Genomic DNA, 17,262 nt, shown 5'->3' on the forward strand with positions numbered 1-17,262 from the left:
GGAACACCAGACAGGAGCTTAAAGCTGCCAGAAACTCAAAGGAATAATTGAAATTGTCCTCCAGACTCTAATTTGTAGTTGGAAATTTGGAAAAACAAGTTTATTTAGAAAATCTCTGAATCACAGGGAAAGTTAGAATTCACCATCACTATGTCTATGAAGATTCTCGATAATCCAGGTCATCGTTGTCCCAAAGGTATTTTTTCAAGAGGCAACTGGACCTCTTGATAGAGAAAACAAAGAAAATGAGAAAGTCCAGTTGCCTCTTGAAAAAGCACTTTGGAAACCACCATCAGTATGTTATGCTTTATTTTCTGGAGGCTGTACCTATTTGTTTCCAGTAATCGTTACAAGAAATGTTTTTTTATCTGAAGTCCATTGTAATTGGCGCTGTCATGGAATTAAAAATAAAAATCAATCTTAATTACGAAAATCTACTTTCAAAGAATCTTAGCTTACAAATTCCACAGTACAAATTCAGTTCTGGTACTTTTGTGCCTTCTAAGTTTTTTCATCCTCATATTTTGCCCATTGTGAATCTGCACCTCTTCTCCATTCAGCGAAAATTGTTGATGAATACATTGTGATTTTATCACCACTAAATGATTTATTTCATCCATTTGTAATAATTTGGGGGCATTTTGGCTAGAAAAGTAAAAATAAAAAAAGAACTTTCCTTTTTCCTACTTTTAACACTTTTTTAAAATAATAATAATAATAATAATAATAATAATAATAATAATAATAATAATAATAATAATAATAATAATAATAATTATACTTTTGTTTCGACTTCTCTTTAAAAAGGAGGGGAGCTGTTTTCCTTGGTCATATGTCTCAAAGCTACTAATTCCAGAAGGTGCAATGGCAGAATTTGTTTTCCATTATTACTGTTGCCATTTGCCTCATCATATGCATCAACATCAACCACAGTTTACTGGCAAGTTAGTGTTCATGATATGACATTTGACAAGCTGGTATTAAGAGGAAGATGCCAAGTCAAGGCATAGTCTTTCCCCATGAAGATGGGTGGTGGCATCAGAGCTACTATATTACTTCTGTTCTATAGCAGAGAGAAAGGATCTCAGAGTGTAGTCGCTCCCAAAGAACTTCTATGTGGGCAGAACACAACTGATATCCTCTCTTTCATCCTATGAGTAGCCGACCAAGTATGGCCAAAGCGTACTTGGAAAGTATGCCTAAATTTTGTACCATTTTGTTTCTCAAAATATAATTAAGGGTTACAAACATTGAAACTGTGTTTTGCAGAAACACACAAAAGTTGCTGTATGCGTTCAAATCCTGGACCAAAATTTGTACTGATTTGTACCTTTTTCTCTACTAATCCTGGATTTTATGCTCCTCCCCCTCTCCCATTCCAAGTTATGCCATAAGATACTCATGGACTACCCAATAATCAGGTTTTGGTGATGTTCCATCTCCTGCTCTAGAACCCAAGTTCTACAATGCTGCTTGAGGTATTATGACTTTAATGTACACTTCTGTTGTGGTTATGCAGGTGCTGTACTTCAGATGTTCCTGTCCTGAAGATCTCCAGAAGGTTGGTCTTCTGCCCATTTCCAGTTGCCAGAAAGATTGTGTCTGAGGAAGGGCTGAAAATTCTTGTCTCCCTCCCTATCAGCTTATAAATGTTTTGTTTTGTTTTTACTGGCTCTTCTTTTAAAAGTAAATGAAACAGAAACAAATCATGCCTTTTTGTAACAGTTTTGTAAGATGGAGTTAGTGTAACAAAATACTTTCATCAAAATGCATCTCACTTTCCAATTTGAGATGTTTTGAGATTGAAATGGATTGGCCCTGATTCCAAATACAGTACTGTTTGGGAAATGTTTCTGAAAGAGGTTTATCATCAGAACAACCTTATTTTATTTGTTTTGAAAAAATTTGATCTGGTGGAACTGAAGCAGATGGCAATATCTGGAATTTTATTTGGTAGATGTAGCCCATCTGGTTTTCTCCATGACGGCAAGGTTAATCTACAATAATATCAATGTTCTGAGAAGTGGGTCAATTGAATTTGACAGATCTGGTCTAATTTAATATTTATTATTTTTGCAACTCATCAGGTTCTGGCAAAAACCCATAAAGCTTTGTTGATGTGTTGATTAAATCTCATGGTTTCCAAGTCGAATGCACAGAAAACTGTAGACACATAAAAGAATAAAATTAGTAGTCACTAACTCCTACATTAATCAGTTCTAGCAATTTTGGCAGCTATCCCTATGCAACAGACGCAGTACTTAAATGATGATGGCAAAGGCTATATTTAAAGGCATTTTTAACTGAAAGCATCAAATATCATCCTGAACTAGTTCTAGTTTCTCTTGGCCACATCAGACTGTGAAAATCAAGAAGCGCTCATCTGATTATCTGAGAATATCATTATTAAAACTCTCTTTAAAGGCTAAACTAGAGGTGACATTAATTGTGTGAATATAGTTAATACATTTTTAAAAATAGGTGACACCCACAGGAGAGGTTGAATAGCAATGAGACTGGGAGGGATGGGAAATGAAAGTTTAATGCTTTTCTTTCCTGAATGAGTCCTGATGGAAACAACCCCTATTTTCATCAAGAGAGGGACCTCCGCTTCTGCAAAAAAGCAGATGAAGGGCAGTTTTGTAAAAGAAACAATAAAATACAATTCTATCAATTTCAGTAGACTAAAGAATTTACTAACCCCATACTATGTGATCACTAGGAGACAAAAGTGACAATGTTGCAGAATCAACGAGTCACTGAAATGAATAGATTGGTCCATGACTTCTGTTGGAAGGAATTATGCAAAGGCATTCCTTTTTGTTAGAACTCCAAGCCTTAAAAATATTTTTCTTATAATAATAGAGTCAAAGAAGATTGATTGTTCCAAAAAAGGTATGTTTCAGGCTCAAGGAACCAAGAACAGCATGAGAGGTTACTTCAGAGTAGTTTCTTTATTGTTATTTGACTATAGACAGAAATCTTGCCAGACTATTAGATATATCTTGTGAACTGCTAGGGAGGGTCTGCTTTTGCCCTTTTCTGGCATACCAAAGAATCCAAGTTTCACTGCCCCTTTTCTCTCTGGGAAAGGGCCCTTCCCTCCTGCAATTCTGGACTACATTCCACCATAGTTTGTTAACCAGATATGTAAGCATGTTTTTCCTCTAGCATAGCACACTGGTCAATATTAAGGCCTCATACACCTCATATGCAGCTCTACATAACACCCATTAATTATTTTAAAGAAGTGTAGCTGCTGGGATCTGCTCTTTTGAGTACAGAATTGGTAGCAGAGCCATCAGCAAGATCTTGCTACTTTTGCCAACCTGATTTTGTCATGGCACTGTGATGCAAGCTCTGATGCTTTTGCACATTAGATGTTGTAACTTATGTAGAAAAGGGGTGACCCCGTGTTGTGATATCATAAGTGTCAAGAATGAAAATTTGGCAGCTACGTGCCTCTCTGTTTTCAAGTTGCCATTAGAATAAGGCGGGGGGAGAAGGTGTTGCTTTCAAATGGGTTAGTTAGAGAAACGAAACTTGTCCAGTTTTACGGAAGCTTGTTGAAAGTCAGCAGTAAGGAAACCTTTCAAGGACATTCTAGCAGGTGTGAAAAAGATAGCAGATGATCCCATAACAAAGAAAACATGTTTACATGACCTATGCGGACATCTGGGGGGGCTTGGCTGGGAAAGTCATTGTTATATGCTATGGTCTTATGCCTTGGGATGTTAGATTTAGTTTTACTTTGCCTTTACAGGCCATGCATTCAATAAACAATAAGCTTTTCAGAAATGAAAATAATCCTGGATTTTTGTTTGGATACTTGAGCTGGAGTTTGACATTAAACTATTTGAATTGATCGATGAAATTTGTTTTCATCAATCACATTCTGCCTTCTTCCCATCACTGATAAATGCCAGAATATTTAACTTGTTCTTCTTTGGCTACTTTTTAAAAAACAAAAACAAGTGGCTATTCTCAGCTACTATTTCAACCTTGGCTGCAACGACCTGGACCTCACAAGTAATTCTACTCTGTCCACACTACCTGTTGGGTCTCTCCCAGGAGTTGCAAAGGAATGAAACCTCTTTGAAATGGATATCAACAGTTTACTGATGGTTTACAACCACTACATCTGTCACAAGTTCATATCTGAACCTTAGAAGTGGTCTTATCTTTAGGGAATTATGTTTGTAGGCTCCCTCGTGAAGACCATATAGGACAAACAACTGTCTTAGCCTTTCTTTCTTTCTTTCCTAGTTGGTCTGTGCAGATACCATAGCAGATAGCATAGTGGTGAGCTTATTATAACCTCAAACCACAGAGTTATGGGCATGAATGTTATGTGCAAAAAATGCAGGAGGAAAAAAATAGAACTGTTGAGAGGCCAGGAAGGAAGATTGCCTGTATGCATAAGAGTTATTTCCAGCTGGTCAAATACTCTTCACTTCTCTTTTTGGACACACATACATACACATACATGCATACATGTATGCACTAATTATATCTTACATTTCTCACAACACTTTCTCTAAAATAACTATGTTCCCTCATTGCTAATTGCTATTGTAGGTCTCTGGTTGATTTTCTATTTTGTGCTGCTGATTTTCAGAGGCCATCACTGATTGCCAAATTCATACTGCTTGAATTAAGTATGTGCCAGAAACCTTGAAATGGCTGAAGCTTTCTAGCAGGCAATTTTAGTTTTAAATGGATAACCAGTGCATTACAGTATCTAGAGCTAGAAAAGATGCAATAATAGCAGGAAAATGCTAACAATGAATCTTATAGCACCTTAATATATTTATTATGGAATAAGGTTTCATGCAGCACTTGATCAAATACCTAAAGTATCATTCTGAAATAGAAATATATCTGCATATCTACAGCCCTAGTTATATGCTAGTAGGGAAAATATAGTAAAACAGTGATGACAGAGGGGGACTGGAGGCTAAAACATATAAAGAATGGTTGCTGGAATTGGGTATATCTATTTTAATGAAAAGAAGGATTAGGTATGACATGACAGCAGCGTTCCAATATCTCAGAGGTTGCCACAAAGAAGAGGTCAACCTATTCTCCAAAGCACCTGAAGGCAGGACAAGAAGCAATGGATGGAAACTAACCAAAGAGAGAACCAACCTAGAACTAAGGAGAAACTTCCTGACAGAATCAGTGGGATAACTTGCCTCGAGAAGCTGTGAATGCTCCAACACTGGAAGTTTTTTAAGAAGAGACTGAACAACCATTTGTCTGAAGTGGTATAGGGTTTCCTGCCTGAGCAGGGGGTTGGACTAGAACAGTGGTCCACAACCTTTCCACCTTGGCAGCCTGGCCCGGCATGGTGTGTGTGTGTGAGTGGCAGATGCACACAGATGTTCACAGCTCCATTGGTACATGCGGTGGGTGTGCACACCCGCCACTCACCCGAACTGAGCTTCACCTGTGAAGCAGAGAGTGCTTGTGCTCATGTTTGAAGTTCCCTTGTGCAAATGCCCTCTGTTCACACGAGTGGAATTTCACATGTGAGCACAAGCACCCTCCCCTCAAGCACCCTCTGCTTGTGCAAGTGGAACTTTGTGCACAAGCATGCTTGCCCATTGCTCACGTGGCCCAGTTTCAAACAGGCCATGGCCCAGTAGTGGGCTGTGGCCCAAGGGTTGGGGACCCTCCTAAGTCCCTTCCAAGGTCTCTTCTGTTAGATAGAGATAAAACATAGAGGATACAGATAATGATATTTGCTTTCTTGATCACAGTAATTCACACACCCACAAATCTTAGCTTAGCCATGATGAAGATAGCTTTACACCAGAGGTCTTCTAACTTGGCCCTTTTGTGACTTGTGGACTTCAACTTCCAGAATTCCTCAGCCAGACGTGCCTGTTTTACATTGATGAAGTAATTAATATGAATAGAGTAATAAAGGCCATAATAACTGAAATAACTTTTTCATGGGTAATCAGTTATTATATTATCTCTGTCTTCAACATTTCTGTTCCTTTTGTATTCACTGTTCATTATCCTACAATCTCCAGCAAAATGTGCCCAGCCATAATACAAGCTAGCATCTTCAGAGAAAACTGTACACATCTGAAACAAAGGGAAATGAAGCTATCAGGGCTGGTTGACAAGGATGCAAAATCCTAGCTGTACTTAACTGAGATTCAGAGCTACTGTACTCAGATTTAGTGTAAACACACACAGATTTATGATTGTTAAATCCAGATTTTTATAGTTATTTTATGAATGTGCATCTGATTACAAGGGGCCTGTGCATGTGAGAGGGAATGGTTTCACAAGTATTAAAGATATGATTATATGCAATCAAATCAGTGACCACATAGATTTTTCCCAGGAGGATCCAGTCCGAACATGGTCTTTCAAGTCTTCCAACAATACCTCCATCACAGCTGTAAATGATTGTCCGGGATATTTGAGGGAACACCTGCTGCCGGCATCAAGCTCCCTTCGTCCTGTGTGCTCCCACAGGGAGGGTCTCCTCAGGCTACCACCAGTAAAAGATTGCCGGCGGACAATACCCAGGCGGAGGGCCTTCTCTGTGGGTGCACTGTCCCTCTGGAATCAGCTGCCTGTAGAGCTTAGGACTGCCCCTGACCTTCACTCATTCCGCTGGGACCTGAAGACCTGGCTCTTTGAGTTTTCTGGCTTGGACTGAGAGTATTAATTGGGGTTTTAATTGGATTTTTAATTGTAATTGGGTTTTTATTTCAAGGTGAGTGTAATTATTTTAATTGTTTTTAATTGTTGTAACTTGTTGCATTGTTTTAAAAAAAACCTTGTGAACCGCCCTGAGTCCTACGGGAGAAGGGCGGTATATAAGTTTAATAAAATAAAATAAATAAATAAAATATGCAGCTTTGTAATGGGCATCTTCCTCTTCTCTTTCTTTCCACCTTTCCCAACATTATAGCCTTCTCTAGATAGCTAAGCCTTCGCATAATATGTCCAAAGCAATATACTGTAATTGGTACATTAAGTCCATTGATTTGTTCAATGATCCATTTATTTGTTTTCTTGGCTCTCAGGAGTTATCTCCAACATTACTATCCAGAAGTGACAAGGTACCTTCTGTCTTGCATCTTCAAAGAATTTTTCCTTCCGTGGAAGAAGGAAAAACCACTGCCTTCATCATTTTGATCTTTATAAGCATAGAGATTTCATGGCATTTCAATATCTTTTTCAAGAACTTTTTTTTTTGTACAAAGAAGCTTATGGTATATTTCTTGACTGACAATTCCTTTATTGTTGACAATTCCCTTATTGTTGACAATTCCTTTATTGTTGACAATTCCCTTATTGTTGGCAATTCCTTTATTGTTGCAGAATCTATGCACTATTTCCTTATCTTCATTATCAATTCTAGTGCTGGATGCTGTACCAACTGTCATACATTTGATCTTCTTCGTATTTAATTTTAATCTATTTTTTTCGCTGTGCTCCTCGAATAGCACTACTAAAGTCTGTGGAACTTTTTCATTTTCAGTTATCAGAAGAATATCATTAGTTCATCCATAGTTCTAATTCCATATCCATTAGGTTCAGGATTTCAAATTGATTCTGCATGTTCTTGAAAATGGTGAGTATGTGTTTAAGATCATATTGTGGAAACCAGTTGGCTCACCTCTTCCACTTTAGCTTAATTTGGAACTTGCACATGAGCAATTCATGATCTGTTTCATAGTGAAACAGCCATGTCTTCGCTGTTATAATTGGGCTCTTCTACTTCCTTCTGTCAATAATATAATCAATTTGATTTCTGGTGATATCCATGTATGTAGGCATAGTTTGTTAATTAGCAACGGAGAAATTAAACCAACAGAAATTGATACATTGTTCTGCTTTCAATCAGTAATAATAATAATAATAATAATAATAATAATAATAATAATAATAATAATAATAATAATAATAATAATAATAATAATAATAATAATAATAATAATAAAAGTTGGAAGGGACATTGGAGGTCATCTAGTCCAACCCCCTGCTCAGGCAGGAAACCTTATACCATTTCAGGCAAATGGCTGTCCAGTCTCTTCTTAAAAACCTCCAGTGTTGGAGAATTCACCGCTTCTGGACGCAGGTTGTTCCACTGGTTAATTGTTCTAATTGTCGGGAAGTTTCTCCTTAGTTCTAGGTTGCTTCTCTCCTTGACTAGTTTCCATCCGTTGCTTCTTGTCCTGCTTTCAGGTGCTTTGGAGAATAGCTTGACTCCCTCTTCTTTGTGGCAGCCCCTGAGATATTGGAACACTGCTATCATGTCACCCCTCACCCTTCTCTTCGTTAAACTACACATACCCAATTCCAGCAACCGTTCCCTATATGTTTTAGCCTCCAGCCCCCTAATCATCTTTGTTGCTCTTCTCTGTACCCTTTCTAGAGTCTCGACATCTTTTTTACATCGTGGTGACCAAAACTGGATGCAGTATTCCAGGTGTGGCCTTACCAAAGCATTGTAAAGTGGTATTAGTACTTCACTTGGTCTTGATTCTATCCCTCTGTTAATGCAGCCTAGCACTGTGTTGGCTTTTTTGGCAGCTGCAGCACACTGCTGGCTCATATTGAAGTGATTGTCTACTAAGACTCCGAGATCCCTCTCACAGTTACTACTATTGAGCAAGGTACCACCTATACTATACCTGTGCATTTGATTTTTCCTGCCTAAATGTAGAACCTTACTTTTTTCACCATTGAATTTCATTTTGTTAGATAGTGCCCAGTGTTCAAGTCTGTCCAGATCTTTCTGTATCTTAAGCCTATGTTCTGGAGTATTGGCTATTCCTGCCAGCTTGGTGTCGTCTGCAAATTTGATGAGTTCCCCATCTATCCCCTCATCCAAATCGTTAATGAAGATATTGAAGAGCACTGGGTCCAGAACAGAGCCCTGGGGCACCCCACTACACACTTCCTTCCATGTAGATGCGGTTCCATTGAGGACCACACGCTGAGTACGGCCTGTCAGCCAGCTACGAATCCATCTGGTGGTAATGCTATCTAACCCACATTTTTCTATCTTAAGTAGTAGGTTGTGATCTACTTTATCAAATGCCTTACTGAAGTCCAAGTAAATTATATCTACAGCGTTCCTCTGGTCCACTAGTTTTGTCACTTGGTCAAAGAATGTAATAAGATTTGTCTGGCATGATCTGTTTTTGACAAACCCATGTTGACTTTTAGTGATGACTTTGTTTGCATCAAGGTGTTCGCTGATTTGTTGTTTGATTATCTTTTCCAGAATCTTCCCAGGTATTGAGGTCAGGCTGATAGGTCTGTAGTTTCCTGGATCTATTTTTTCCCTTTTTTGAAGATGGGAACTACATCAGCTCTCTTCCAGTCCTCTGGTAGTTCCCCATTGCTCCAGGATCTTTGAAAAATATAGTTCAGTGGTTCTGAGATCACATCTGCCAGTTCCTTGAGAACCTTGGGGTGTAATCCATCTGGTCCTGGTGATTTGAACTCGTCTAGGCTGGACAGGTGCTCACTTACCATTTTCTTGCCTATCTTAACTTGCGTTTCTATTCTGTTTTTTATGGCACTGGTTTGGGTAGGTTGGACTGTTTTTTCCCTTTGTGTAAAGACAGATGCAAAAAACGAATTAAATAGTTCTGCTTTCTCCCTATTGCTTGTCACCTTCTTGCCACTTTACCCCACTAATGGACCAATCATTTCCTTAACTTTTTTCTTGTTTTTTATATGTTGAAAGAAGCATTTTTTGTTATTTTTGACTTTGGTCGCAAGCCTTAGTTCATTTTGAGCCTCAGCTTTCCTCACTTCATCTTTGCAGGCACGGGCTATTTGCTGATATTCTGACTTAGTAATGTGCCCCTCTTTCTAATTCTTATACTTGTCCTTTTTATCTTTCAATTTATCAGAGAGTTCTTTATGCAGCCATGCTGGTTTCTTTTGAGAGCTGTTATTTTTCTTCTTTGTTGGTATTGTACTAGACTGGGCCTTTATTATCTCACTTTTCAAAATTTCCCAAGCTTCTTGAGTTGTTTTCCCCTTTAGGATTCTCGTCCATGGAATTCTTCCCATGGTCTCTCTAAGTTTATTGAAATTAGCTCTTTTAAAGTCCAAGATTCTAGTTTGGCTGTGTTCTATTGCTTGTGCCTCCAGAATGTTGAATTCCAATATTGCACGATCACTTCCCCCCAAGGTTCCTGTGGCTTCGACACTGTTACATGTTTTGTGCCAGCCCATGGCAGTTCCCCAAATAGGTCATCAGATGGAGCAAAGAGGCTTCTTTGCTCCCCTGCAGCAGCCCCATTGGCGAGAGAGTTTTATGGCTAGGGAGGGGCCGAGACCCCCATAAATACCTCTGCCCAGGGGCTGCTTCTTTGTTCTAGCTCTGCTTCTCTTTCTATCTTTTCTATCTTCTCTATCTTACAAGCATGAATGCTTCCATGCCATATAGCTCTTTTTATATAACCTGTCGATGAATAAAGCTTCATAATGACTGCATCTCTGCATTCTGCCTATTTCACTTGGAAGCACCTTAACGTCCCATCGATCTCTTGTGAAAGCTGCTTTACAAGTTGGTAGCAGAGAGGATGGTTAAAGGGAACGCTTCCAAAGCCTGCAGCTAATGCCTAGATTTGAAACTGAAATGGATGGCCGGAAATCGCAGATTGTGACCAGGAGTCTTCAATCAAGATTAACAGCTCTAGCCCCTGAAGCAAGCCCCACTCCAGGTGAGAGCACAGATGGCTTCCTTCTGCACGCCACAGAGGGAAGCTTGGAAGTTTTACAGTCCGCCCAAGACTGTCAAGATGCAGCAGAAGCGCTCCGGGCCCAACGCAAGCAACGCGTGGATCAAATGTCTACACCAGAATGCAAGGAACTGCTTCTAAAACTCCTTGAAGTACAGGAGACCCCACAAGCCTCTCCACGAAGGACATCAGTGCAGAAGGACTATGGATGCCGGGTAAGCCCCCCCTCAGCCACCACGAGGCTCCTCAATATGGCGCCTGCCACCCTGAGTAACCCCGGGACCCCAGGGCTTTCGGCGCGAAATCCCCTGCCTAACTGTGACCTACAGCTTCCTGGGGCAACAGGAAACAAGATGGCTGCGCCCAGGGAGACCGCATGGCCCGGCACAGGAAACAAGATGGCGGCCCCCTGTGCGCCCACATTTTCTAACAAAGAAAGGCCTCAACTAAGTCTGGAGGCCCAGCAATCCCTGGCATCCAGCCATAGCAACATGCAAACTCCTGGGCTCTCTCCAGCAGAAACCCTCATGACCTATGATGGCAATAAGACTGCTCATTACCCCCCAAGGCCCCCGACCCTCTCTCCGGGGCCCCCAGCCTTCCTTTCGCCCCCGCCCAGGCGCTCTCCTTACTTGGCCTTCGGGGGGGGTTGGCCCCCTCCTCCAGCATCGGCTTTAGCCATCCCCAAGGTCTTCAGGAACAGCAGTGGGCTTCTCAAGGCAATCCAGGGCCGGGGGGGCTCCAGGAAGTTTTTCCAGAGCATTTTCAAAACCAAGTGCCGGCCGGCAATCTTGGGCTCCGCCCACCGCCTGATCACATGTTTTCCGGACATGCCCAGTACGGGCTTTTTAACCCAGAAGGGGGGCCATCTGAAAATCAGAGAAATATACCACCAACGCCCACTAGAGGGGTACCTTTACCATTTTTTTCAATGCCAACCTCCCAGATGCTCCAGGAATGGGATAATACGTTTCTGCTTGCCTCCCCGTTGCCTCCCAACTTTGAAAAATTGAAAATTGGGGGTGAGAACTATCACAGTTGGAATAGAAATTTGCAGGTATGTCTATTAAAGGATGGGATTCTTGAAATGGCCATGAACCCATCACCTTTCCCGTGGAGCTCACGAGAAGAGTGGCTTCATAGACAGACTTTTTCCACTCTGATGGCGTCTATCGATGATAATATGTTCCCTAGCATTCCAGATGGACTCACAGCTTGCGCAGCCTGGCGCTTATTATACAATTTATTCAACAGCAAGAGCATGGGTTCTCTCACCAGACTCACAACTGAGTTTTACAACACAAGACTCAGGTTTGGGGCCAGCATGGCAGAACATCTTGGAAAATTAAAATCCCTCAGGGCGCAACTAATGTCCAAAAATTACCGAATACCTGAAGAGAACTTGGTCGCAGTTATTGTGGCTTCCCTGGACAAAAGTTGGAACAATTTTATTATTTCCCTGGAAGGGGGCAGGGATGGACCCATGCCTCTGTCCTATCTCGAGGGCAGACTCATTGATGAAGATAGCAGACGTAGACATACGGGAGAATACAACAGAGCCACCAGCCAGCCAGCCAGCACATGACACCGCAACTCAGAGCGGGTTAATGCTCTACTCAAGTGTTTTACCTGTGGCTCTGAGGGGCACCTCAAGAAGGACTGCCCCCATTTTCAACAAGGCTCCAAGCGTGGTCCCAATCAAGGTAGGGGCAAGGGACAAGGAAGGGGCCGTGGCGGGGCCAAAAGTACTAACAATCTTGTGTCTACCTGTGCCCCCACCACAAGAGCTGATAGCTCCACTGACTTATGGTTACTGGACTCTGGAGCTTCTTCTCACATTACCAATATGAGTCAAGGTTTTAAAAGGTTAAAGAAAATTAACTCATCTGTCAAGGTGGCCAACGGTGATAAAGCTTTAGTTATTGGGGAGGGCACGGTTTCTCTACCCGGGCTTGGAAAAGTTGAAGGTGTCTTACACGCGCCCTCTATTGCCAACAACCTGTTGAGCATTATCAAGTTATGCGACGATGACGGGGTGGAAGTTTTATTTCGCAAAGGGGGAGGTCATGTCACCCGGGACCAGAGGGTCATTGGAAATATAGCCATCATAGATGATTTGCCATATTTCTCCCCCTTAGAAGGGGCCTCACAGACAACCCCAAGGCTGCTTAACGACCGCAAGGGTGAAGCGGTTGCATCCAAGCCCCCACAGCAAGGCAGTGTGGATAAGAAATCCCAACCTCAGCTGTCACGCTCAAGGCAACCAAAGCCAAGAGGGTGTCAGTCGGGAAGCCACTCCACGATAAGTGTGCCCATATTTTGCACTGAAGATTAGGTCATGCAAGCTTCCCTGTGGTTAAAAAGATGGGAGAGTTTGCTGAGGGAGTCCAGCTCAAAGATTGTGAGGTATTCCTGGACTGTGCAATCTGTAAGAAGTCAAAGAGGAAGGCTGCGCCTATTCCAAAAACATCACTGCGTAAGACCCAATTCCCATATCAACTAGTTCATGTTGATTTGGTCAGGCCTTTCACACCATCCCTAGGGAAAAGTCAGTATTTTCTCACTGCAGTTGATGATTTTTCACGGTACGGCCACGTGTATATCCTCACAGAAAAATCTGAAGCCTTTGATGCCATAAAATCACTCTACAACTTTGTAGAGACCCAGTATAAAACCAAGATTGCACAACTGCAGAGCGACCGCGGGGCTGAGTTCATGTCCCGAAAATTCCAGGACTGGGTAAAGCGTAAGGGCATCCGCCATTTTCTTACCACGCCTTTCACTCCAGCTCAGAATGGTGTGGCAGAGAAAAGAAATGGAGTTCTACAAACTATGATGCGTAGTCTGATTGCAGACGCAGGGGTCGCAGAATCATACTGGGCAGAAGCGGTAAAATACGCCAATTATACCTTAAACCGCACTTGGAGCAGTGTTGTGAACCAGACCCCATATTTCCTAATTCATGGTAGGAAACCAAATCTGGGACATTTACATGTGTTTGGGTCCTATGCATGGGTTCACATCCCCAAGCAGCTGCGGAAGAAGGGGAGATCTGTCTCCCAGAGACTGAGGTTCTTGGGCTACGCTCCTGGCTCCAAGGCCTACCGTTTCCTGGGAGAAGGGGGCAGGATTGTGACTTCCCAATCTGCCTCCTTCGAAGAGGACTCCAATTGGGCCCAGATACACTCCAATGATCTGAGCCCATATATCAACCGTCCCAACAAGGGCACACCGACTACAACATCACCTGAGACGTCCACATACCCTGCCACCGACGAAAGTGTGGAACAAGACGAAGATGTCATCCCACCTGGTTCAGATGGGGAGGATGAGCCGTCCAGTTCCCCAGCAACGCCTCAGAAACCCACGGAAGAAAAAGGCGGTGAGTGGCAGAAGGTAAGGAGGTCAAAGCGGTCCAACAAAGGCATCCCGCCAAAGAGAATTGACATTGGGCACATCGCGTCTGTTAACAGCGTTGTAGTCACCCCAAAATCCTTCTCTGACATCCAGGAGCTGCCCATCGAAGAACAGGAGAAATGGCAGCTCGCGATGGAGAAGGAAATGCAGAGCTTAAAACAACTCAAGGTCTTCACCCCCCAGCAACCTCCAAAGGAGAGGAAAGTCATTGGCACAAGGTGGGTTTACAAGGCAAAACCACTTGCCAATGGCCTCTACCTGTATAAGGCCCGTTTGGTAGCTCAGGGATTCGCCCAACGCTATATGGAAGACTATGGCGAGACATACTCTCCAACTGTCCGGGCAGAGAGCGTCAAGACCGCCCTCGTGACTGCAGCTGCTCTGGGGGAGGAAGTCTTCCAATTCGACATCCAGACGGCTTACCTCCACGCCAAATTGGACCGGCAGATCTACGTGAAGGCCCCTCCTGGCTACCAGCAAGAAGGGGAAAATACATGGTTACTTCACAAAGGGTTATATGGTCTCAAGCAGTCAGGGAAATTATGGTATGACTGCCTTAGAAAAAGTTTAGAACGAGTTGGTTTCACTGCATCCCGTGCAGATGAATGTGTTTTCACACGCAACTCAAAGGGTACCACAGAAAGGGTGTTAGTTTATGTGGATGACCTACTATATGTAGGACCTGACAAGGAAGGGTGTGATGAATTTGCCAAGGCCCTGGAAGAAAAGTTCACTTTGAAATCTTTGGGGCGGATTGACAAATACTTGGGTGTGCATATTTTGGCCACTAAGGGGGGGTTCGCTCTATCTCAAAAAGAAAAGATAGAGGAGTTATTGGCCAAATGCAAAATGGCAGAATCTAATCCCACGCATAGCCCAATGCAAAGCGACTTTTACAACCATACTCACAAGGACGGTCCTGAGTTCACAGATAATACGCTTTACAGATCTGTGATTGGCTCCTTGCTATATATCAGCAATTGGAGCAGGCCTGACATAGCTTTAGCTGTAAATCTATTGTCCAGGCATGTGGAACACCCAAAGGAATTCCACTGGACTGCTGTTAAGAGGGTACTTAGGTACCTCAGGGGCACGACCGATGCCCTCCTTGTGCTGGAACCAGAGAAGGGGGAGACGGCCCAGCTCTCTGCTTACTCAGACGCAGACTGGGCTGGCGACACCAAAAGTAGGCGGAGCACTTCTAGTATCCTCATATTGCTAAATGGCTGCCCAATACATTGGCATGTTAGGCAGCAAAAATTTGTTTCTTGCTCCACGGCCGAGGCTGAATATGCCAGCCTGTCAGACACGGCCAATGATTTGACTTGGTTCAATGATCTGATAACGAGCATCTGGGCAGCTCCTCCTCTGCCCATTCAAATTCTAGAGGACAACACAGCCGCCATTGCAATCTCGGAGGCTTATGCAGTAGGCTCTAGATCTCGCCACATAGACATACGCTATAAAAATGTCAGACAGCTTGCCAAAGAGGGTTTTATACATGTTGAGCACTGTAATACAGCTAACCAGATAGCTGATCTGTTCACCAAACCTGTTCCCATTGACCGGCACAACCTTCTGTGTAAGCGTTTGTGTCTGGCCTTCTGAATGTTTTTATACATGTCTATGACACCTGCTTGCCCCTCACACACATCCACTGGTCCCTGTCATTGGCAGCCAAGAAGGGGAATTGTTACATGTTTTGTGCCAGCCCATGGCAGTTCCCCAAATAGGTCATCAGATGGAGCAAAGAGGCTTCTTTGCTCCCCTGCAGCAGCCCCATTGGCGAGAGAGTTTTATGGCTAGGGAGGGGCCGAGACCCCCCATAAATACCTCTGCCCAGGGGCTGCTTCTTTGTTCTAGCTCTGCTTCTCTTTCTATCTTTTCTATCTTCTCTATCTTACAAGCATGAATGCTTCCATGCCATATAGCTCTTTTTATATAACCTGTCGATGAATAAAGCTTCATAATGACTGCATCTCTGCATTCTGCCTATTTCACTTGGAAGCACCTTAATGTCCCATCGATCTCTTGTGAAAGCTGCTTTACAGACACCTTCTATCATTTCATCTCTGTTTGTGAGAATTAAATCCAATATGGCTAATCCCCTAGTTCCCTTCTCTACTTTTCTGCCCTCATTTACCTGAATTTCTAGTTCACCCTGCTTACTGTTCATACTCTGTGCATTGGTGTATAGACATTTGAGTCCTTTATGACTGACCCTGTGTTTACTTGCTGCATAACTTGTGTGGTGCCTGGCTTCCCCTATTTTCTTAGATTGCCGGGGACAGTGATGTATCAATTAACTCACTATCTCCATTATTTAGTTTAAATGTTCCTCCATTGTCCTAGGTCAATGTTTCTCAACCTTAACAACTTGAGGATGGGTCAACTTCAATTCCCAGAGTTCCCAGGTAGCATCCTAGCTGAGGAATTTGGGGAGTTGAAGTCCATTCATCTTAACATTCCCAAGGTTGAGAAACACTGTCCTAGGCCATACATCCCAACTAGAGTTTCCTTTTTAATATGTCCACATTTAGTGTACTCCAATTACAAGCAGCACATCTTGTTTGTATGTTCTGTCAATTTTAAATTGAATTTGTTCATAAAACACTTCAATGTCCTCTTCTTTGGTGTCAGTAATTCAAGCATAAATTTGAGTAATAGTCATATGTGTTCTGCACATCAGAAGTTTGACTTGACGCCAGATTTTTGAGGTTTTAAATGTTTTTTAATATGTTTAGTTTTATAGTTTTAATATGGTTTTGTATGTTGTTTTAACTTTTGACTGGGAGCCACCCAGAGTTGGTTATAAGCTGGGCAGCTATATAAATGTTTAAATAAATAAATATTACAGTGTTGTTCATGAAATCTCATTGATATTACTTGGTCACTGATTTCATTGTAGCCCAGTACTGTTTTTGTTGTACCCTTCCTAACTATGAAAACAACACCATACCTTCTTTATTTTTATGTCCTGAATAATGAAATAAAATAAAATATTCTGACTTGAAAGGGTCCAATTCCAATCCATCTTAGTTTGCTGATATCTAAGATTTCAATGTGTAGTTGATTCATTTCATCATGTTGATCTTTCCCATGTTCATGC

The sequence above is a fragment of the Vipera berus genome (assembly GCF_964194415.1).
Source record: "Vipera berus genome assembly, chromosome: 1".
Classification (NCBI taxonomy): Eukaryota; Metazoa; Chordata; class Lepidosauria; order Squamata; family Viperidae; genus Vipera; species Vipera berus.